Source organism: Varroa destructor, unplaced genomic scaffold (assembly GCF_002443255.2).
Source record: "Varroa destructor unplaced genomic scaffold, Vdes_3.0 BEIS01000004.1, whole genome shotgun sequence".
Classification (NCBI taxonomy): domain Eukaryota; kingdom Metazoa; phylum Arthropoda; class Arachnida; order Mesostigmata; family Varroidae; genus Varroa; species Varroa destructor.
The window spans coordinates 29,206,663-29,229,084 of record NW_019211457.1 but is presented as its reverse complement, the minus strand read 5'-3'; the positions used below and the strand labels follow the sequence as shown (position 1 = coordinate 29,229,084).

General features: G+C 40.1%; 1 protein-coding gene and 1 long non-coding RNA gene across 3 annotated transcripts in view; one reads left to right on the top strand and one right to left on the bottom strand.

Annotated features, from left to right (window-relative positions):
* The window catches only part of Trs31 (trafficking protein particle complex subunit 31), a 76,199-nt gene that overhangs the window by 20,407 nt on the left and 33,370 nt on the right, over positions 1–22,422 (top strand). Inside the window, exon 1 of one of the 2 annotated variants that reach the window (XM_086985937.1) lies at positions 21,655–21,672. The exons of the other annotated variant lie outside the window; for it this stretch is intronic. The gene's annotated coding sequence lies outside the window, so the exon portion shown is untranslated. Of the gene's footprint in view, positions 1–21,654; positions 21,673–22,422 lie in introns of those variants that run through there. 2 annotated transcript variants of the gene reach the window in all.
* Positions 802–20,860, bottom strand: LOC111249715 (uncharacterized). Its single transcript, XR_015325567.1, has 6 exons — positions 20,427–20,860; positions 11,505–11,763; positions 10,029–10,105; positions 7,943–8,114; positions 7,454–7,534; positions 802–4,872 (listed from the first exon to the last, which is right to left on the bottom strand). It is a non-coding gene; the product is annotated as an uncharacterized LOC111249715 (long non-coding RNA).

Genomic DNA, 22,422 nt, shown 5'->3' with positions numbered 1-22,422 from the left:
CTAAACTTCTAATTCACGCGATTCTAGCCAAAGTCAATCAGATTTGTATAGAAAAAGTGCGATAGCAAAAACAATGAACTGACCACTACTACCGATGTTGACGCGAGATCGCTCACGTTTGAAATATAATGTTGCACTTTGGTTGGAATAAGGTGTCATGGTTGGGCCCAACCGCCCTCAGATCAAATCTGAAGCTTCGGTCTTTAGTGTGTAAAAGTTATACTATGCCTCCTCCAAATATCAGAGGTGACATATGTCAGAACGAAATTTACCCGCTTGTTTGAACCGATTGTGGTGGAAACTAAATAACGGTGTAGTTAAACGGTCAGATATAACTTACTATCTGTGCGAGACCGTCGACAAGAGGATAATCAGTATTAATTGTAAGGAAAAGGTAGCGTATTTGACGACTAGCAAGTGCCGACACATGCCCTTAAAGAGACCCCCCACCGTCTGTTGTTTACTCATCTCAGGCGATAATCCAAGCCGACGCTGTTACTTATATACAACACAATGCGTGTAACTAAATAAAGAAACCATAATAATAATAATAAAAAACAAATAAAGATAACTAATGTAGACTAAGTGTTCCGATAGAAGGATTTTTCTTTTTAGTTCTCGACCAAAAATAATTAGACAAAACATATTAAACGACTAGGCCATATTCGTCTTTATGTGACAGGCCAGGCTGTTACATATTGAACATCTGAATTGGATACGTTACATAGCAGCAGAAAAAAACACATAATACCTGTAAAACGTATTTTGTATGATAGTAAAAAAAAAGTAAGCACAAGTAGAAGAATTTGTCAGTTCTACTGTAGATGGTATTTCGGCGACTGTTGGCATTAGTAGGTATGGAATACATACATAGATATCGAAATAGGATTCAGCTTTATTGAACAATACTCTTGAGGTACTTGAAGAGGTGAACGGTGTAGAACGCTATCTACCTGTATTTAGCTCTGTGTACCTGTCTGCCTAACGTACCCACTTCGTCATTTCTGTGCCGGATGATGATCCTGTGAGCGCCGAACGGTTCTACTTCTGACCTTCTGTACTTAAATTTCAATTTTCGACTGATCCAAACGATTTTCGATATCTACGCTTTTGGTTATGTCGTCAGAAGCATGAATGTTTGGAGGTAGATTGCGAATCTACATTCTACATCTGGCGATATAATCTATCGAGATCTATCCATGTAACTATCGAGAGGCCTCATCCTGTATTTATCGACCAAGTTTTCCCTGTCGATCACGGCTAGTAATACCACATTATATCAGCTAAATCAAGCTCACCGAAGTCGAATACTTCGACATTGAACGTTTGTGACAAAAGCAAATACGGCACGTCTAGATCGTTTCCAGGAGGTGCTTTTTTTCTAATTTATTGTGGAGCGTAGGCTTTGGTCTGTTCGCTACACCTGGGAGCTTCAAAGGTTTTCTGAAATGGTTTACTTGCCTATCCCAGGCGCTTGCCCGTTTATACATGAACGTAGGCGGTCGCAAAGGCCCAGGTGCAAGACAGCATGTGTGCTAGACTTACAAGGTCAGTTTTTCCAAAAAGCCAGCATCACGTGTTTGGTCCGGATGAATAACTAGCACTGAAAGCTGTTTCAGTATAATACGAAGCAGGTTCGTTAAATATATTTCATTAAACGATTAAGGCCATTGCTAGATAGATCGATCGATAGATAAACAAACCGTCTACTGCAATAAGAACGCGTCTTTCTCTTGATCGCAACCTAATTTCTATTGTTTGCCTGCCTATAAACCCGGGCCCTACTTTAACCATCCCATCAAAGCTTCCCCTGAATGACTATTTACTACTACTACTATACCAATACTATCTACAAGCGCAAGTGAATCGTTGTTGTTTGCACTTGAGTGCGTTGCTTTGTCTTTTTCCAAATGCGTGACTTCAGCACCGTTCGCCGATTTTTTAATATACCAACGTTGAATAAGCCCATAATGTTTTACCAATCCAATTCGCAAGTGGCTCTCATTATTGCCGGACACCAAAGTAGCAGAGACCTGGATAGTTAAGCCTCGGAGCAGGCTGATTTATAATAGAAATTGGTTTGTTTGTTTTATATTCTTGGATCCGCTTCTTTGCTCGCTAAGGCGACAGATTAGAAAAGTCGAGCATATTCGCCACTATCGCAGTTCACTGGTTTAACTTTAACAAGAAGGCGGAAACAATATTTCCTGCTGACTGTTTGGCTTCACGCACCGAAGTCTCTTACATCTGCCATCCAGTAACTTCGAGCGAGTGAAGTGTTCGAGTTGCTGAATCGTCCAGTTTATGTCTTGTGACATCTGCTCCCGCACGAAAATAGGTTCAAACAAACGCTGTGCGAGTTTCCTCAGATCACATCGTGGGATCAGACAGTGCACAGCGCTCGATCCGATTGTGCACATACGATTTTCGCAGCTTTCCAGTCGCTCGGGAGCTCAGTGTTAAAAAAATTCACCCTTTTTCGTTTAATAGACATTTCGATGCACGATGATCCACACTGATGTAATACCTATACTGTCGCCGTCTCTCTCGTTTGTATTTCAATTAAAACATTAACAGCCGGAACGAGAACGATTTTTTTAGTGGTCCATCTTTTTTCGCTGCCCGAATAAATTTCTCATTATTGAATTGATGACAATTTATTAGTGAAAGTGTGTGAACTAGAATTTTCAATGATTCTAGATAACAGACGTTCAGATGTTCGTTCTATTACTAGTCGATTAATACAGCGTATGAGTATATCCATACTATGCTTGACGTCATTTTGAAGCTGTATCCAGGAATCATTCTGTCACAGAACGGAGGCGTCAATGGATTCAAAGTAATTCACACTATGTATGCAGAGAACTTTCAAACTCCCGCAAAAGCGGGTTCACCACCACACGTTTAATGCCCGGTAATGTAACCCCACCAATCAGGCCCTGATAGACTATTCTAAAAGATGACCTGCCCAGTATAATCAAAGGACGACGATTTTTCAATCCTTATCGCTTTAGCTTCAATGTAAAACTACACTATGTACATAATGTTTGATATGGCACGGCTGATGATTGTGCGTAATATTGTTAGATTCACAAGAGGCAGATCAGGTGAACGGTAAACTGTGGACTATTAGTTCAAGTTTCAATATGCGTGTCTTCAGTCGATGATGTACGAGAACATAAAAAAAAGGATACTAAGAAACACAACAAATATAATTCCAAGGACTAGCAATTGCATGTAAAAACTTGGCGCCTCACGTCAGATCTTTAAGAATAATGCCAAGCAGCCATTGCCAAGAAGATCAGGATTTACACAAAAAAAAAAAAATCCTACCTACATCAACTCCATATAGACATACACGCCTTTGTAAAATTGTTAAGTCGGGAACACTTTCATAATCGCTTTTCATTCTCGTCCTTGGGTTGTTATATCCACAAAATATGAATTTAATAGCTGTTATTTTTTATGTAGCCTGTTTTTGCAGACGTGGACGCACGTCGATGGGTTTCCGTGTGCCACGCTTCGAAAAATTTACGGCAGAATTTATTATTGGTCGTTTTTCAATCCAGACATAAAACTAACCATTGATGAAGGTTGGCGAAGCGCATACTTGTATGTTGAAACCCATTTTCAATAACGAAGGGGTTATTCTCCGTGTTGTTGTTGTTAAGTAGCTGCCTTAATGCTTATCGTAAATGCTAAATTGTCAGTGTCACCAAAACAGTCAGAAAACATATTTTGGTGTGCCTATTGTATAGTTACCTATTTAACCTGTTTTTCTTGCATGATTGTTTAGCTTTTCGAAGAAGGTGGTCGGGACAGACAAACGTCGCACTGTCTAATTCGGCACGCTTATTTTATGTTGGAATTGCAAGCAGGGACTTGTAACGTGTTTGTGTAGGTTTGTTGTGGGTTTCTTTATTTCAATACCGCACAGAAACAAATGTATCAGTAGAGCCCTCGTTGTCATATAGTTGATATGGGCTACAACATAATGACACCCGCGCAACGTCTTCACGTTGGTTCGTTTTGCGTGAGTCTTGTCTTGTAAATTGAAAAGAAGCACATTAACTTGGCAGTTATAACCGTGTAGCTTTTCGCCATTTGTATGAAATTATTCTGTATCATTTTGAAACTCAACACACAAGTCATCTGTAAATCAAGCATGCCTACACAGGCATCGATTTCCTGTCAATAACGTTTAGATCGTTTATGAACACCGTAGCGTGTTTCTTCTCAGTACTACACTTACAAATAATCATATAAGTAAACTTCTTCGTGAAGTACATTCTAGTTGTCCGATAATTAATGCGAACGACCAACTATAGGTTTAACTTCAAGTTGCCAAGTCACGGTTGGCAACGAAGCGATAAATATCATCATCTCTGCATAGTTTATTACAATGAATATTAGCATTTCGAAAAAGAAAGTCTGCATTTTCAATTGCTGCAGCTAAAAATACTCCTCGTTTAAAAAAACCTCCTTCCTTTGCTTTTCAGAGTTTTTGTTCTGCATTACTCCCACAGATCGTTGCCGCTTCAGCATAACCTAGAAAAAAAACATAGCTAAACCAGACAAAAAACGAAATTTCCTTAAACAGTAACCAATCACAAGCTTGCTAATGGAAAATAAAAAAGAAACACTTATAAGTATTTCTCCTATGATCATTTGACGACAATAATTAATTGAGTGTTTTTTTTTTCCAATAGAATCGGGCCGATGTAACAGGTCGATATTCTGACTCTGCATCGTCTCGTAATATTGACGCAGTTCTTTTGCACGTTGTTGTCTGGAGCTGCCTATCGGCATCGTAGATTTTCGCATTATTGTTTATCTTGATTTGCGCCTTTCGCCGTACCCTATTCCATTCCGCTGTAACAGAAGGACAATCAATAAAATGACAGAAAATTAGTCGGATAAACAGAAATCTTTATAATTTTCTAAGGTCTTCTGCTTAATGCACCCTGTCTGCGCTATGTGCACTGGCCTCAATCCGCTGTGCTTTTTCAAACAAACCTGGAAACGGTTGGATTAAGCAAGAGAGTGTGACTATCTAAATCGGACCTCCCAAATTTGCTTCGACCCACCTAAGCTGAAGTTGACTTGCACCATAAGCAACGAAACCAGAAACTCATATTTTTTTCAAAAATCATTACTTCGGAAGTCATCAAAGTCCCTTTCGTGTTTTAATTTGGGTATATTTTCATCTAATCTTTCCTCTCCTTGATAAAGATTACGTGTCTTTCATATCTCTGGCCTATGTTCGCCAATTCCTATGTTGAAGTAAATTCATTGTGGGACTGTGTAGAACGAGACGTTAAGCTACTTAGTTCGTTTTGTAAAACAAACTGAACTTTATCGCTTTGCGCCTATCGCTTACGTCCGCTGCGAGGGCCTCTATAGAATTCAATAGACATTTACTGAATAAACAAAAACGCAAGCATAATTTCAGTTTTCGAATGTTTTCCGCTAATTTAGCGGAAACTATAATAACACTGTTGATGGAAATGAGGGTTTTTTTTGATTGCGAGAACCAGCAAGCGCCTCAGGCAATACGATCAATACGATTTTAGATCGTTTAAACAAAGGACGAAGGTTCTGAAGGAAAACTCGAATGCCTTGAGATAATATTAATTTTACAAGGCAAAAATGGGACATTTGTTCAGAGTTAAGCTGTCTGTTGGACGAAATAAATTTCGGATTTCTATCGAATTAAATCACAGTGCGTGTCTATACTCCGGAAATGAATATAACGATTACATAACAAAATATGCCTCGTCTTCACACGCGCTGAAAAGTCAGAATAGAAAAGTACTGCTTGTAGTTACAATACGCTACCCCTTGATCTTTTACAAGCAACATGTTTTTTATTGCAGCACCAACAGACGGCAATGTGGCAGCGATTCCCGTTCCTCTCACACCCCTCAGGTCCGACCAAATGACCGCCAAGTGGCTAGACGACATATGATGATTATCTATAACTTCCTGCGGAATAGCTTTTCTGTATTTATCGCTACATGCGGTTTCAGCGTGATTCAGACTTGCATCTGTTCTATAGACAGACTGGACAGTTGCAAATGCGGCGCTGTCCGAAATGGGCGTCCCAGCACTTTCGCCTTCTAGCGCATTTCTCTTGGCCGAAGTTAGATGATGAACTGTGACCTTTTGCGGAGCTCAGATCTGGCTACACTTCCCAAAACTTGAACTTACATTAACGTGTTGACTAGCTGTCATTTTTGGTACCTGAACAGGCGCCTTGCTAAACGTATTCGAAATGCAGTGCTTTTTTTTCTAGTTTTTACCCTGTTCATTCCCTTTTACAGTTTTCGCTATTTCGTCATCCTGCCTTCATGAATAATTCCGATTCACAGCACATCCAACGATTTGATCGCCCAAGTTAGGGCAGAAAGCGTACGCGCCTTCCTTCTTCTGTGTACTACGAGTGGACATTGATAGATATTGCTTTACCAAGGATTGAGCCGTTCGGTAGCTTGCTGTCTGTGGGTTGCTAAGCTATTCGCATGATCGATAGCACGGTTTCGTAGGGTTGCAAAAAAATCGAGCGTATTCAGTCAACTGAGCCTCAATATCCTCTCTAGCATCGACAACGACTGGGGAAAGCACAGAAAACTCTACGATGACGCGCTGCAGTAATCTGACATTAAGTGCCATTGAATTTATTACGAAAAGCAAAATCTACTGATTGTCATAATGCTTCGAAGAAAATGCAAGAAGCAACATGTCCGAGCGACAGTATAAGCACTGAGAAATTAACTACTTAGAACGTCGGCAATTGATTCAAAGAAACCTATAGCGGATTTCGTCAGAACGAGACGCGTACGGCCCTACGCGGAAGTAATAAATACTATAGAAGGCCAACTCTTTGTATTGATTATTTTACAGCGCAGACTGTGCAACGCGATATTGAAGATCTCTGATGTGCAGACTCAATATACTTGCGCCCAGGCGTCGATGAAGTCGAGCGAGTTATCGCCAGATCCGACGGTGGCTTGATTATTACGTTTGTTGTGTTACGCGTTCGGTCGATTCATTATTAGATAATTGTTGCGGGGCTCTCATCTGTCGAGTAGCGCCGCAGACTTTTCCCTAGTACCATTTGATTTATTTAGTGCGATCTTCTCCGAATCGAAGTGATTACTACCGCAGGCAAAGTCTCACTTTTGCTGTCTTTGTTGTTTGTCAAGCAGCGTCCTTAAATAGGGAGAAAAACTGCGGCGACTGGCATTTATAGCGTCTACACAGATATCGATAAATATCCACACCCTAGTCTTAATTTGCCAGCCGAACGGAAAGTCGTTCAGTATAAATAGGTTATGGTCGGTTTTATTAAACTGATTTTATGTTCGCGCTTTCCCGCCAAGCAAAATCAAATAGGTATCCGGTATTATAGTATTACACAATAATACATATTCATTATACGTAGCGTACGTACCTATGGAACATTCGTCTAGCGTGAAGGACATGTTCCGACCCTTTCTCTGCCGTTGGTCAACGGTTACTACGGGTGTGGTAACTGGAAGTGTGCAACATCAACAATGAAGAAGTAATTTGTATTGTGTTCTAGTTCGCTTGAACTATATACACTCCCTACAGGACGCCCTCCCTCACAGGACGAATACAGGATCATAGTGAGTTGAAGTAAATAAACATTTAATTTCTATTATTTAAATATTTAGTTATTATTAATTAAAAAGCATTTCAAGATATTCTGTGTGGTTATCGGTACTCGGCGGGTCGTGATTATTAAATATCAACACAACATTAAATTAGACAAAAATAAACCGGATAAAAAACCGCTTCTTGGTTTCTCTTGCAAATAAAAGCAAGATCTAGTAGTAAATTTTACTTAATGTTTTAGACTGTGAGATACGCAGGCCGAATTTTCAGTAGCGAATGTCTCAGTGTGCTTTCCCGTACTCACCCCGTATTTCACTTGAATATGCCTATTTTGTAGTGGACTCTGCATGGTTACGGACACGTAGATATACTGAGCGCACGTAGATATCTGTCTCAGGATGCGTAATGTTTACATCCATTTAATACAGGCGCAAAATAAGCCAAATAGTCAGAGGAGCAAATATCCACAACGCCATCTGCAAATATTATAACCGTGATCGATTAGTATCTGCTTGTTATCGACTTTGGCAAGCGTATGAAACGAGGATAGAGGTTCTCATTTTTGTCGAACCCATTCGTCTGCCAAAAAACCTATGATCAATCACCCCATCTTTGACGCTGTTGGGTTGTAAACAAACTCGGATATGTGATGGGTCTAATTATAGAGATAGCACTGGCGTATATAATAACGGAATAGAATCGTAGAACAACAGTAGAATTATCTAAATGATCACTAAATCTTAAGAAAATCCGGTGGCGAGATCTAGCGTGTGCATATCACAGCTTTTGTAATAATGTTGAACCTCTCTGAACCCTCTCGAGGCGCTGAGCTCTCAGCTTTCGGGGATTCAACTGTTCGGAGACATTGCAGGCCAAAGATTCAGCCGAAAACAAAAGTCCTTGCGAACGACGCGTTCAACTGCAGTTTAATTTATTAGCGACGTCTATTTTATCAATGTCAGCTAGGATGAGGCGCTTTGAAACGAAGGAGAACTGCGTTCCTAACGTATGAAACGTCAACGTTGTACACATTAGGAATAGTATCGACACCTGATCGGGATATCGATAAAATTGGTTCCGCTTTTTACGAAGTTTCTTCATTAAAAATCCTTGTTTCAAATATATAGATTATTGAAATTCTAATATTTGCGGTGCCTCCGAACGCACCTGTATGTTACGCGTATCCCAATATAACAACAAAGGGTTATGAGGATCGGCATACCCCGATCGACATGATTCGAAAGTCATCGATAGAAGAAAAACTAGCCATGGAACAGGTGCACACTTTTACTATGGGCGTCATTTATCAATGTCTCGTTTTTGTTCGTTTGGTGACTGTTGTAACGTAGTTGTACTTAATGATCGGCCATAGTTATTTCCTATAGTATTGTTGTTTGAGGGGCGGTCAAAGCAGTTCATCACCGTCCGCGTGGCCAGGACTGCTGCGCGAATATCCAATCCTACCGTTGTATACTTCGAAAACAAGGACGATTACGGGTTCAAGGATTATGTACGTCCTCGAGAACAGTGAGCCGTGGCCGGGACTGTAACAGTTGTGGTAACACTGACTGCGTAATTTATCATTTATTCAGCTATTTATAGAAAATAACGGTCGGGACCAAAAAAGGAATTGTCGTTTAAATTCTATTGTATTGCGTCGGGTATGAAACAGTTAACAAAACAAGCGATATGGAAGTTAAAAAAACGTCGCACAAAATCTTAAAGAGTACAACTATTTGCAACAGGTCTTTTAGTATACTTAGTTAGTACTTGCTTAAATAACAACAACACTAAACGCAACATAAATTCGAGACCACTCAAAGCACTTCATTCTCTATCGCGTGAAGCCAGCTTTACACTAATATAAACTAAATATCGTAAAGATCGTGTATATCTTGATCACGCTATAATGGGCTATACGTAATATAATGAATGTGTCCCGCATACGCTCAAACACTTCATTGAAGTGTACTTATAATTTAAAGTTCGCTTCATAGAAAAGCAAAATGAATATTCAAACCAATTCTAATACCTTGCATCTTTAAAACCGAGTTTTAGCGATCGGCCTTTCTTGCCTAAAATTAAACCCATACATACATATATATATATATATATATATATATATATATCGTACATCGAAAACCACACAGCATCGCTCGCAGGCGACGCCTAATTTTTCCTGAAATACATTGGATGTTATTTTTTCACTGTCTAATGATGGAATGTCGGAACTTCGGTCGCCATTGGGTGTATTTATTAAGTAAATGGAACAGCGGTAGCATATTATTCGCTGTTAGTATTCTACCTTCTGGACGCCATTAAATTCTAACTTGGATCGAGCATTAGTCCTTCTAGCCATCGCCAAAATTAGCGCAATCGTCCGACCTCACCTCATTGTTTTCCAGGATCCATTCTAGACTCTCTGATGATGCCAATGCCTGAACCGTGGTCGCTAAACGATCACCGACTGAAAATCGAAGAACTACAACTTCAGTATATACCTTGGGTTTTATGCCTGATATTGCCCATCGGCACTGTGTCAGATGGCTGGCTCTTAAAAGCGCGAGACAAGTCGCGTGCCCATTCCTGATCTTGAACCTAGACTATCCAACTTGCCCTTGCTACTTTTAACACAACAAGAGCACTTTCCCTACAGAACTGTGTCAGGTCGAGATGAACTCAAAGAGAAAATCTATTTCTTCCCACCTGTCCGGTAACCGAACAAGGAACGAAGTCGTGAACAACTAGTAGTAAGCGATTTCTATGTCCCACCGCACCCGCTAACATTTCATGCAAATTTCTGTCTTTCATCGTGCAGTATGTACAATTACTTTTACGTTCCTTTTTGGCATCGATATAATTCTCACAGTAGAACTGTAATGACTACAAATGGTATCCTAGCAACGAGTTTGCTTACGACATCTAGAAGGATCTAGATGGTCTCGGCTCGAGACACCAAGCCGAGATACACATCGTTTCGTGCTCTACAGGACGTATAGTTCGAAACATTAAAACCTTGCGTACACAAATAATCTCTTAACGACAAACTATTTTACGGCGTGCTGTGATTCATGTATAATGCAGACGAGAACTGATGTTGTGGGAAACACAAAGGCATCGTAAAGCTCCTTGAAAGCTGTTTTTAACCCTGCAGTAGAATAGCGTTTCCTTAAAATGTTTTTACTAAAGGATGCGCCAACAGCTTAGAAAATACAATCTCTGACTCGTCTTTATTACAATATTTACATATAGGTATATTTTCTTGGTTTTGCAATACGACAAGTACTTTCGCCAAATACCAATGCAGTGTAGCTCCGCTTCTGTGTCTTCTATTAAAATGGGAACAAAAATTCCTTGATCAAACGTAACGATCTTCGTTAGAAGTTTCGAAAGTCAACTGAGTTAAAAATTCTACTAATACACGAGCAAAAATCGACGTTTTTTTTCGGCCAGCATATTATATAATCTAGTGATTATAGAACATTTGCTCTTTTTTTACATCGACCTCACAGACCGTTTGATGCTTAGCCGATAAAGGGCCATCCATCATAAATGGCGAAATCACTTTTGTTATAAAAATAATAAAACTTTTATTGGTTCTACAGTGTTCATAGGGATTGTAATCAATCGCCTACTGCAACAAACGCTATCCTCAAAGCGTATCCAGTAGCCATAGAACTTTGAGCAGCGATACTTTCTTCACCTATCGGGGGCTGTTGATGCAGTAATCTGCTATTTATGCTGCAGGCGCAGCACTTGTGATTACTCTGCGGACCATTTTTTCGGCCTACCAGGCATCCTCGGTTATTCGTCGTCGCCGTTAATGAGGTCACCATTGTATTGTCGTTATTGTGATTGATTGTTACCTGCTTGATGACGTTTTTTCGTAATGAGTCTTCGCCTCATAGCGAAGTTCCATATTTTCTGTCGCTCTTTACCGCTTCTGCTGTCTGACTACTTTTTTGCACGTAATCTATAACAAATCAACCCGGATCTGCAACACGGGGGTCATTCTGGAGGGGGCCGACGGCATGACAGTCTCCAGCCGAGTGTCGTTCCGATATGAAGTACGATATGCCATGCTTCTTTCTATCGGTTATCAATCTGGATTCTTCTCCAATAGACCTATGAAACCGCAAAATAACAATAAATTCATAGTAACGCTAAAATTTGAAGCGGTGATTGTCACGTATTCATGGTCACCATAGCGACCATAGTGCGGTCATATTCATGGTCACCATAGTGCGTAAAAACTGCTTAGACTACGCAGTTCCCCGTCATATCGCTACTTGCCGATCCCCAAATTGGTACGTCCTGGTTGACAATTGACACGAAGAATCAACACAATTCGAACTAAATCAAAACCTGGTACAAGCTGTTACATTATTCGCGTTTAAGGAACAGCATTTTTTCGAAAATACAACTTATATAGCCGATCACAACTTTAGTGAATAGAAAGTCTCGCTCAATTGGTCGATACGATTCATCGTGATTGGAATTAGCGTTTTATCTGCGAAATGCCAAAAAAAAAAACATTGTGTGTCGATAGCGTTCGTCTATTGTTGCCACTACCGATAGGCAACAGGACTACCAAAGAATGATGGGGTAGCATTAAACATGCCATCTATTATGTATTAGGGGTCAGTTGATGGAATACAGCTCCTATTATTAACTGAGACCGACAGCTATGGCAATATAGTTCTCGTCCAGTAGCTTCCAACTTATTGTTACTATTATAAGCTGTGCAGCCTCGACGTGATTGCGAAACAAGGCACACCTGTGATGAGATGAAGAGCCCATTCGATTTACCGTGCTTTCTAGCGATCCTCGTCACGCCGTCGGTGGGGTCGAGAATGACCGGCAATAATGATAGAATTTAGTAAAAATCTATTGTCATGCTCTTTAATGAAGAAAAGTGGTTATCAATTGAAACAGCCTTTGCTGAAACATTACATCTGATTAACAGAGGGTCATAAGAGTATGTTGGGATGTAAGCGAAATTTTGTCCAACCTGCCGGATTGTGAATTATTAAAAGCAAAACGACGAAAGCAAAAGGATCAAGCATATTTCAAGGTTTATCGTTACAAAATTACCCATATTGTTTTTTTAATGGAGAACTTTCTAAACTTCGTCCTGGGTATAAGGAATACATCAGAAGTCGATCAATTCCAAACGTCAACTAATGGGCCCGCTAGTTGGGTCCATCGTTAATCTTTTCTGACGTCTGAGTTCCCACAGCAAATTTGTGTACAGTTCACTGTACTGCTTATTCGTCATTGATGCTCTGTACTTTCATGTGGTGGCCAGTCTTCATACGGCACAGTGAAGAAATACAAATACTTGATCTATACGCTTAACGCTCAAGTCCCGCCTCAACATATGTACCGCTCAACTTGTATAAATAAATAAAGTTATTTGTGTTTAATTAAGTTACATTTTAGAAAAAAGAAAATGCTAAATATAAACTGGTTATATACAAAATTACTTGACCTGAGTTGCTCTGAAGTAGATACGCACAAATGGGCCTCGTTATTAAGAACGACAAGAAGACAGACCACCTTCGTTACGCGGAAACGATTTCTGCTAGTTAGTAAACTGGTTTTTGCTGCCTTTGTCCGTTGTGCTAAGGCAAGTTTAGCGTGTCGAAGCAGCTGGAAGTCATTGGAGTCTTCCTTAGCAACCTTTCTAAACGTTTGAGACCATATCGATACCAATAAAGTACGCGATTGCTTAGATGTGTATTGCTTATGAAGCGGCAGAATATTTTAGAAAACATCTGATTATTAAATTAGGATTATAAATTAGGATTGACCTAACTGTACATTGCTTGTTTTATATGTTTATAAGTGACGTGTATACCTTGATTTGGTGCTTCTATATACGACATTAAGTTTTATATTTTAATGTATTTTCTATATATAAGAGCGGATTATAAGAATTATTTTTTTTGCAAAGACCGAACAAAAATTGGCGCCGTAATCGAAAAATATACATATGTTATAAAATCGATTAGCTTGTGCCCAACGTTGATACTATAAATTGAAAAGGTCCCTGCAAAAATATATATTTTTCCGTTCCTAATTACTTTCTTAAATGCTATCAGCTTTTACGTCACTGTTTTTCCGTGTAGCGAATAATTTTTAACTTGTCTAATTTTTTATATTATCAAACTACACAACCTCGCTATTCACGACTATCCTCTTATACGTATTAGAGTGAAGCCAGAACATTTAAGATGTAAAAAGTGTAAGCCTTTGTCCGCCTTCACTCGTACCACGACAACCGCGTGGGATCATTTAATGTAAATTTTGAAAGGCGTACTAGTGCTGTGTCCCGAATGTTTGTTCATGGATAATACTTCCTCACGTTGTCACCATTAGAATCACAGCTACTGAATGTCAGTGTTACTGCCACACTTATACAATAACATAGGCAATCGGCGTAGTAGTTCGTATGGCGCCGGGCAACTGTCGAGACCGATCCTCGACGACGCGCCAATCCGAAAAACACTCACATACCCCAGGGACATTCCTCACTTCCCGGAACGTCACTTGGACGGTTTGCCAGGTACCGGTCAGTCGGCGTGCGCTGGTGGAGCGTCACGCTGACTGCGTACTAGCGTCTTCCTGTGCACATGCTATGGTCTTGGTGGAAGCTTCGCGAAGTAGTAGGACGCCTATATAGACGTTGTCGGCGTGACCTCGGTAGCTGTGGCTCTAAGTGACTCTTTACGTGCCGTTGGCCCGGTCAGCGCCGGCCGGTAGCTGCGCCGTGGCTCAGGGCGGACAATCCGGGACGAGAGGAATAGCACAGAGAAGAAAGCTTAAATATAGTCGTTGCTATTCTTGTAGATTGTTGTTAAGTGACATCTTCATTTGCATTGTCCATGGCGATGGCAACAATGAAGTAGGTCGTGCGTTGGACAGAGGCATTATAGAGCTTAACTGTTTTTACTTCATTCTTTATTTAGTTATGTGCTACTTTTTTGTGCCTACTCGTATTAAAAAACTACTGTGCCTATATGGGCGTATGTATGTGGGTGAAACAGAAAGAATGCTGCGTATTTTACGTAGGCATCTCTCGCAATACTAGAAAATACCCCTCTTTCTCTCTGGATAACTTTATTTTTCTTCGTGCTTGCCCGGTCGTTCCCGATGTTTTTGACGTGATTGCCCCACGAATAAAGCCTATAGCGGGGTAATTCACTCCTTATAGCCATGATGATCAACGGTGGCAAGTTTTCCAGCATGTAACCCAGGACGATACGTAGCTGCACGTCGAACGAATCGAGTTAACGAGAATTTGATTTGTTTGATATCCTGCGCAAAGGACACTCCTACAACGAAGAGGACAAATGGCGATTCTGTAAAAAGTAGTGTTCACAATGACATATGTCAATTAAAGACCCGCAAGTAAAAAATGTGCAGTTCTGCAGTGCATTTTTTTTCGGTACGATTGTTTATTTAATAAATAAACAAGTTATTTAAGATATTCTTAATTGTATTTTTGTGTAGTTTTATATTTGTATGATAAGTATGGTAATGTAAACTAATTTCAGAATTAAGGACATTTTTAGGAGGATTAGATACTTTTTTTGTTATCATAAGCATATTAATACAATTTACCTAATTTGCAGGGCTTGGGCATTAAGATTAATCATTGGTATCGATGAGGTCAACCCGATTCGTTTGTTTATGTTTATGTGCTTCTATAATGTACTGTATATGTAGCTTACTATATACACTAAGTATATTTGATGCAGAGATGAGATTTTTTAGTGGGAACAAGTGTTTAATGTTAAATTCCGCTGAGCAAAAAAAATGTACGCAGGGATGTAACGTACACAAGTAGGTTCTAGATATACAACCAGGCATTGAACGTGGGTATGAAGTAATATGCGAAGCAGATGTCGACAACAGGATATTCGATATTGTACAAATTTTTCAATTTCGCTTGCAAGAAAAATTACTGGCAAGTTCATCAAAAAACGCGTTGAAAATGCCGAAAACAAAGTTTGGTAACTTAGCCTTCTTTGATTCATAACAAGAAAGTTATGTCCTGATTTGAGGATACCGCGTGCGACAGCGAACGTTCGTTGCCCAAGCCTGTAAAGAACGAATAGTTCTAATAAACATATTGTATAATTTATTGCTGCGAAGTTTCAATTCCGTCGTAGTAAGTTACGCTGCTGTAGAAAACGTACATACTGCATCATCATTTCGGTACTTAAATCGGCCAGCCGACTGAAAGTTGGCTTCAAGTCATTGGGACCTCTTTCCGGCTGGCGCAGCTCTCTCCGCTGAAATCATTGCGACTTTAGGGGGCGTAGTCTATTTTGGGTCGTCTCTCAATAAGTGCCCCAACGACTGGAAGAGCTCTTGTCCTATTTCATAACACGTACGGGTACATATACATACAAGCATATTGTTTGTTGAATTGATTGAGTCGTAAAACGATACTGTCTGTGACGGACGAAACGGTACGACGCCATCTGTCATGAGTGACGGAGCCGATTTTCGAACTATTACTACAGCTATTGTTCCAGCGGCTAAATTGTACTAAAATCTGGAAAGGGCAAAGTCGTCTTTCTACTGTGCCACTCGGCAGTTTAGCACAGTACTGGCATGGGAAATGATCGAATCCTTCTTCCGCCTGGATGAATGAATACTTAAAAAAACAAGCATATTCGAACCCCTTCCTTTCAATGAGAAGTGAACATTGTACGTTGGACTATTGGCCATATCAAACCCCTCGATGAACCGCCGCTAGCTATACTGTTGATAGATTCAAACAGTCTTCTAATATATTTAATGCTATCCTTGTATCTCGTCCGGATTCAACGAGCAGATAAGAAGCGGCTTGAAATCTCTACAGAGAAAGTGGAAGACAAGCATACGCCAGGAAGAATCGGAAGGAGGACACTGATATTTGCATTATTTAGAATTTAGTGTTTTCATATTGAGATCTTCCCTGAGATGATACAAAACACAGCAACGTCCGCTGGCTTTCGCTGGGTGAATCTGGCTGAAAAAATGAAGGGCGTTTGGCTTGCTCAGGGGGGAGCTGTTGAGGAGGACAAAGCGTTATTAGAGTACTTCGTCTTCGAAAAAATTATCTACAGTAAATTAGTTTCGGCTTGTTTTGCAGATGACGTAAAAGGCCGCCTAAGATTCAGTTGTACGTCTACGCTGAATATGTTTCATTTTGTAATATCGTATTTTTCCATGGATATTAGCTAAAATCGGCCACAGTTGCTAACAATGGAAGATAAAATAATCAACGGAAAACATTATTGACATAAAAGCTCTGAAACGAAGCTCATTGATTTGTATCTACTCCTTTTATCGCTACATCGAATGTAGACATAACCAAAACTAGTTGCGCTTCGCATAGTAACAATTGCTACACGATGGGCGCGTGCTATAGAGATTAACAGAATAGAATGAAGCAAATGTGCACGCAGATAAACGCGCCGCGCAAATTCAATCCAATCACGAACACAATGGCAAAAAAGGCGTCACTACTTTTTTTTTTTGTTTTTAGTGTCTGTCAGTTAAAGCTGCTTTTTCTTGCATTTTGTAAATTAACCGTTACGACGTTTGCACAGGCTGGCTAACCTCAAGAGGCACTCGTTTGCCTTTTCTAGACTTATCGATTCAATTTATACCTCCTCTCGAAGCTTACATTAACCCAACGGGCAGAGTTGACTTTGAGAGTGCAACTCACGGCATGCACGCTGCGATCTCCCAGGGCTGCGGTCGCCACTGAAATCCACAGACAGTTGTCTGCAATACCATCTTCGGCCAATCGTAGACCCGGCAATAAGTTGCACTGTATGTGTCCGGGCTGTCGTATCGATCATCGAACTTGGTCGCATTCAATGACAGATCTTAGCGTTTCCCTGCACTCGCGAGAATTGACGTATACCACGTCCCTAAGAAAAAATCAACCCCTGGAAACGATTTCTACGACGATGTTCTCCCTCTCGGGCCCCGCTTTCATCAGTTCTAATAAACGCCAAAAAAATCAACAAATCGTGGTCGTTGACGCCGATTTCGTAACATTTGCAGCGGTCTACTAGATCATCGATTGCCGAGTTATATTTACTTCACCATCGGCGCGGTTCCATTGATTCGGCCGTAAAGACGACAAAGAGTGCTCCCTTGTTTTCGTCCAATTTATGCTACAGCTACTGAGGCAACCGAAGCAGATGATTTCCCGCGGACAAAGACTTACCCGCGAACTGCGGCGTCTTCAGGGAGCCATTTAAGGAGTCACACCTTCTCCGTGCGGCCGCTTCTTACTGCCATAACCAACGATGGGGTATTCGCGCCGAACTGTGGCGTCAGGGGCGCTTATCATGGACATTACTTGATACAAGTCAGTTGCCAAGAGAATATATTGCCTTTCCCGCGCACGAGATGTAGACTAGCGTAACTTAGCAATCTGCTGCGCAACTGGAAAACTAATTGCCTCAACAAATGTTTGATTAAAAGCTACTACGTCCGCCGTAAAACGATTCTCGGCAACGAAAGGGCCTGGCAAAAGCAACGTTCGAAGTTGTCTCGCCGTCATAAAATAGGCTGTCTTTAGTTCGCTACTATTACTGGAAGCGCGTACGTAAGCTGCCCCTGTATGCCACCGCCCGTTTCGATTTTATATGATTATATCAGAACATTGAATAACGGATCAATTTCATGTATTAGTGTGTACGCACATATATATGTTAGAGCATTTCCTTCTGTCCGTCATAGTAGCGATGGTGACGTTTGCTTAGTGATACGATGGTTACTGCTGCAAACTTCGGCAGTATTTATAAATGGGATCCCGATATATGGGAGGACGCGTGCGGGTTCAGGTAGAATATTTAGATCACCTGGCGGTTGATCGTCTTTTCGTGGCGTTTTATTAACGTACGCGGATCAAAAACGAAATGTCTACGAAACGGAAACAACTGACAGAAATACCTGTGCTAGATAAATATAGTGTAGCAATATGAGGAAAACAAACATTGTAAATGTGCACGATTGCAGCATATATAATAGCGGTATTGCGCCTTTCCGCGAGTATAGTCGATTAGATAGGCTGATTCGCTCAGTCAAGATCACTGATGATCATGAGATTGTGAATATTCGACAGTTACTAAGACTTCTCGTTGTAAACCCATGAAACCTGGTCTCTGATGGTCGCAATCGTCACTAGAAGATACATCGAAATTGTAATAATGAAAGTCGACCGAATATCTTTGTGGCTCATTTGTATCCAAACTATCCGTCTGTAAACGGAACCGCTTGGGGGAGCTGTGCTCTGAATAGGTAAGTTCGAAACGATTATGTAAGAACCTATTCTGCCATCGGCAGTTAGCTAACTAGCTATCACTATGGCTTCATTCTAATGCAGTCACTCAGGTATTACGCCAATGTGTTCGAGGCTGTTACAGTCGTTTAATAACGCATTTGTATTCCAATTATGTTTTAAGTAGGGACGACAATTCACACACGGCTGAAGTCCTGTCGGCTTTAAATCCCTACCAGAATAGATATGCACTTAAAGGTTCGTGATGAGGCATTCATGTCGTCAGGTCGACCATTTACCGGAGTCCTTTGTGTCCTGAAGCTCGTTTCCCTGAGCATGTTCGATCAGCTCCACTCATTGAACATCCAAACATTGAATGATTTTCGTTTAGCGACGACGTCCCCCACCACATGTTATCGGACGTCGATCATTGGCTTCATTCACGGCCACCGATTTGAAATAACTATCAGTAGAATGCTCTTAATTTATTACGTTCTACAATTTACGCCGGTCCATGTGAGCGCTCACACATAAATCGATTAGCTGAATTTTAATTAAATACAACTAACGTGTCATTAGAGGTAAGCGTTACCGTAAGGTATCATTTACGTTGGAATCTACGTTTATGGAACATTGACGGTTTAGCCTATAAAACTGGCTGTGGTGTGGTTTTTTCTGCTGTCGGCAATTTAAAGTGTTTATTAGTTAGTGAGAAATTAATTATCTCGCATTTGATTGTGTTTCATCAACCGTGATAGTGGGAAAATACGAGAAACACTGAGAAAAGGCGTTTGAAGAAACTTTTGCAGTAGATTTTTAATAGAATCCAGAAATATACTATTATTGTGATTGACAAGAGTACGTTAGATATCACGCACACTGGCGAGTTCTTGATTATTCGGACGACCGATAAAACTACGCTCATTCTTATATATATCTGCCTCTTTATATATATATATATATATATATATATAGATAAATACTGCCTGTCCATCTTAACTGTGTAGTGGACAAACGAAAATAGGTAATGAAACATAATTTGGGAGCGACTGTTAAGAAAATGACGGCACAATAACCAGAAAAAAAACTTCCAGTAAAAACGAATTCCGTTTAATGGTATCCAGTTAAAATAAGGACTACAATACAAAATCTATGATATATAGACAATTTAGTTAAAATTTCAATGTTTGTGTGAACAGTTTCCGAGCTGTTGTTATCTAAAGTTACCCATAATCTAAACACAGCTTTTGCTTAATAATAATATAACAGATAAATTTTAAAACTTGGCACTTAGTCATGCTTCTTGTTACCGATATAATAAAAAAAATCCTATTTCGATAGCTTTTCCGCATTGCACACATATAGGAGCACACTGGCCATTTACGTCATACGAAAACTATTAGCGCGTTTCATTAATACTTATCTTTCCAAGGTTAAGTTTCTCGCTAATTCGAAATTACTAAGGCGAAAACAGATAGGTTTGTTCACACACCTTTCTTCTCTCTTACTTTTTTCTGTGAACTCACAGAGCCCTTACGACAGCCAAATTTTTAACAAGACTTTCAAGTTGCGCTAACTTTAGCATTAGGGAGAGCAAGAAAAATATCAGTATCGATACGCTGGCACAAGAGCAATTCGGCCTAGTTCTTCGTTTCGGTCTTTGCAATTATCTCTTCTACGTCCACTGTCCGCTCCATCGCGGCTAGAGCCCGTCGCATTGTATCCATGTTAGTAAACAAAATACCGACGATTCGGTCAACCGCTGCCACCGCTGTCGTCCTAACGACACCTCGGCGTGCGATCATTGGCACTTCGTCTACGAGTAGAAGATATCCATTCAATTCTCGATGTTCGAACTTCAACAAAGATGTCAGCACCTTCCAGTTTTTAATCTTTGTTGAATCGGAGCTATTATCAAGTATAGAGCCGAAGTCGTTGGCGCGGGAAGTTCGAAAAAGACTACCCATTTTTAATAGCCCGTTGACTACAACTAAAAAACGCACTACTCGATCTCTGTTTTTTGGTGCCCCTCTTAAAATTGTCGAAATTAGTTAGTCATTTTGCAATATAAAGAGAGTATAAAATTAAATTATATAAAATTATTCAAAAAAAAAAAAAACTAAATCAAACAATTCGAAAAAAGGGTCTCTGCGCGGGCTAGTCCTTGATTGCTGTTAACGTTTTTAATGCTATTACTGTGTCTCTCGCTAAGCATATCTAGCTATGCATACGTTTAAGGATAAAGGCTATGCTATATTTTTTCTATTTATTTACATTCGGTCTCATTGGCCGAGCTTGAACGTGATTAGCAGGAGTTGAATATGCTCTATCGTGATTCGGAGTCAAACTGTATACGCAATTTTTACTATGAAGTATTCAGTAGATATCCAAAATCTACAGAATCGCTACGAACATCTGACAGTTGACTGCACAGGGCACGTGCTGCAACGTCTGCACGTTACGTCTTAATGACCTGCTTGATTTGTGCAGGACATCTGTGCGTCGTCACTTACCTGAATGGTGGTGGCCCTGGAGCGAAGACTAGACACTCTCACAGCTTATCAGGTGCTGGCTATGATTTTTGGCCGCAAGAGAAATCGGTAAAATATCGTTTACCTAGTAGCGTGAAAAAGTCGAAGTTATTCAACCTCGCTGTGTCTTATTAAAAAAACTGATGATGAAATGATGCAAAGCAGTAGAAGGGCCTTATTTTTCTAGAACCACGCTAGTTTCCCAAGGTTTGTGGACAGAATTACACTGTATTCAACTATAGATTACGATAAGTATGGCTTATCAGTGACTAATACTAATCATTTTTAGTGTAGATGCAAGGTGCCCTAATGGGCGAACGTACGTGCGCTAAACAGAACTGATATATCCAACTGCCCGGCTACGTACAGCAGGACATGTGCACAGTGGATATATGCATGCTATAGCGAACAACGGAACTGAAGATACCAAAAAAAAAAGTGATTCTGACTACTTTTTTTTTCATTGCTAGCCCAAGCCACAATCAAGTGCCGCTTGTGTAACTTAGTTTACCTAAGTGACCGAGCGATAATTTATATAATCATATATTTCCATTAGAAAAATTATATGTATGTACTACAATAACGAGGCCGTCGTTTTAGCTCATAGATAACAAAATACACGTTCGTCTAGTAATCTGTATGTATGTATGCACACCTCATAGATTAGCTACCTGTAAAGACGTTTCGATGCAAATTGTAGTCTTAAAGGTATCACCGTTTATCCGGCCAGCAAAATCTGACTCTACCGAGATAATGAGATGATTCGAGGCCAACAAGCAACTCCAAAAGTTTCTCACGAGTAATATTTGTTCATAAAAAGTAACGCACAAGTTACTTTCTATTCTACTGTAGGAAGTTTTCGCTTAGTTAATTAGCTTATTGAGTTCCAATCTATATCATAATTTTCATGTTATGATTTTATTTGTCCAAAGTGTCCCGCGATTTCTTAATGATGCG